We start from the raw sequence: 2,894 nt of genomic DNA on the forward strand, positions 1-2,894 counted from the left end.
GGGTTTTAATTTGGCCAAAAAAAGATTAAAAAAAGAAAAAATCTGGTTGTTAAAAGATTCACCAACAATGTTTGTTAGTAACAAACTTCTATAAGGGACTGTGTGACAATTATTGAGGTGGGAAGGAAACCAAAAAGGAAAGAAAAACACTCTCACAAATCAAATCCCACAATAATAATACATTTTTGAAAAACTTGCAGGTGCAAAACGTTTTTTAAGATTTTAAACTAATATTTGCTTAATTATAGATTAAGTTAGGGCAACAACTTTATTTTTTAACTACTAGCGCTGAAACTAAATGAACTGTATTCAGCTTATTGTTGAGTTGCTGCTGGAAATCAAGTAAATTAACCTCTTTTAATTTCCACACTGTCCCTGAACCTAGCAGGAAAACTGCACTAAGAGTGACGTCATCAGCATGAACACAAAAACACAAAACTATCTGAAGGTTACACAAGATTTGGTTTGAGAAACTGAGCCTTAAAACCAGCCGTCAGGACTTCCTGTGACTTTGTGATGTCACAACAAAGCCCCGCCCACTAGGCCACCTGGACGACACCATCCATCCAACAACTTTACAGGATTTGGTTTCTCCGAGTGTTTTTATCTGCAATCTGCTCTATTTTTTTTCATTGTATAAGTCAGAAAACAGTCAGCCAATCAATAGAGAGGCTCAGAGCCTCCTCTCTTCTGATTGGCTGACACTGACCTTATCACTGTTAAGTGGACAATTATGGGACCTTTAAATCTGCAGAGGAGCGTTAAGGACTAGAAATGGCTGGGTGGGGTGGTGTCCAGGATTCACACTCTACTTTCTCACGCAAGACTTGTCGACCGCAGTTGAACTGTGAAAAAAAAAAAGGTGAACAACGTCGCACCACCACCACCAACCACTACAACTTTTCTTTGTTGATTGTGAATTCACGCCGTCGGCCATCTTTCTTTTCATGGAGACAACTCAAGTGAAGCACTTGCAGAGCACTCGTGCAGCAGCAGCAGTGACGGCAATTTCCCCTCAGTCAAGAGGCTGAAACCCTCTCAGCTCAACAACTTCCTGCATTTAGCCAGCAGCAGCACCCACCACCACCACCGACGACCCCCCACCCTCAGCTGGCATCAGACCCAGGCCTCGGCTTCTCTTTCTTTTCATTCAAACTCTTTTTTTTGTGTTCATTTTAAAAAACTCAACTCTGGTTTTTATCAGCGAAGATGATTCAGAGTTGACGAGTGTTGATTGGAGAGTTTGAAGAGTTTCTGCAGGGAGAAGGAAGGGGGGAAGAGAGGGGAGGAGGGTGATGAGTGTGCACTTCCAGATGCATCACTACAGTGTTGATATATATGCACTGTTGTTTTAAATATATTTTACTGTGAAGTGTCTCTGTAAGCACATGGACTAATGATGCAATCAGAAGAAAATCAATGACATGAAGCTACAAAATAAAGTTTTATCTTCTTTTTTCTTTTCTTTTTTTATGATGACCATAACATGATGTAATGTGTTTTGTAACCCAGGCCAGTGCCGATTCCAAGATCATTTTCCATTTTATTTAGGTCCAATGGACAATAAAGTAGTCTGAGTCTGAGTCTGACATGAGAAAAGTGGACAGAATTGAGCACTGGCATCTGAGACATGATCATCGTTCAGTTGGTGCAAGTTGCTTTACTTAAAGGGATAGTTCAACATTTTTGGCAAATTGGCCCATTGCCATAATCCCTATAGTTCTTTTTATTTCTATTTTGTGAAACTTTCTACTTTGTTTTAAACGTCATGAAAGTTAGGAGGTGGAAAAAAAAAAAAAAATCTGCATCATAATGACTCCCTCATGTCGCGGTGATGAAAAGCTGCATTTCTGTACAAACGAGCGTCTCTGTCACTGTGTCAGATGACACGGTGGTGGATGGATTCAGCCCCTCGGCCCATTACGGCCCCTCCACACGGGGGCCGGCGGGCTGAGGGGCTGAGGGGCCGAGGGCTCCCACGGGGCCCCCGGAGATCCTGAGGGAGCCTATTAACCCATTATGTTCCCCCTCCAGAGCCGTGTTAAGGACAACAATCGGCTACGAGCCCGAGGCCGAGCCACAGGAGGCTACAGCTGCTGCTGCCGCTCGCAGCCCGAGGCGCTGATCAGCACCATTCCCATGCCGTGCCTTGCTCAAGAGCCACATGTAGAGAGGAGGAGTGATTAGGGTCGATGGGTTTCATGTTTGTGGCCTCTTTGATTTACAGTGCACGGGATATTTCATCTAAGCAAAGTGGGAAATCATGTAAGATTAGAGATTAGAGTCTGATCAGGGAAAAGACAACTCAAGATTCAAGATCCAAGTTTTCCCTTATGTAATTTCACAGGATACCCCACAGGTACAAAGTGGAATTAAATGTGAAATAAAAATAAAATCTAACTTAAAAGTGAAAGAATGAAATGACACCCTTGAAGTATTGGAAAATAAAAGCACTGAATGGTAGTGGATTGATAAAAACTGTGACTTTACAAAAACTGCAGGGTTTTTATCCTGTTGGTTTTAGTTTTTTTTTTTTTAGAGATGATAAATGATAAAATCCTTATTTTTGAAGCACAAGACCATAAAGTGCTTCACAAAATGATGAAAACAAACAATAAAAACAGAAAGAAACACTTTTATAAAAGGAACAGATGCAACAAACCTGATCTCTGCAGCTCGGTGGTTTAAAAGGTCATCGGTGCAGTTCGGGGCTCAATCCTGCAAAACTTTAAAAGTTCTTAAAAATGTAAAAAATCAATATGAAAAGTTGTAATAATGATAATAATGAACCACACGGCTTGCCATAGTTCTGTTTTCACATCCAGACTGTGCATGTGCAGGTGCTGAGAAGAAAAAGGATTTTTGACCTGCAAACTTTGTTGTATCATCGTTAA

This window comes from Trachurus japonicus, chromosome 16 (assembly GCF_045865225.1).
Source record: "Trachurus japonicus isolate A0001 chromosome 16, Traja_1.0".
Taxonomy (NCBI): Eukaryota; Metazoa; Chordata; class Actinopteri; order Carangiformes; family Carangidae; genus Trachurus; species Trachurus japonicus.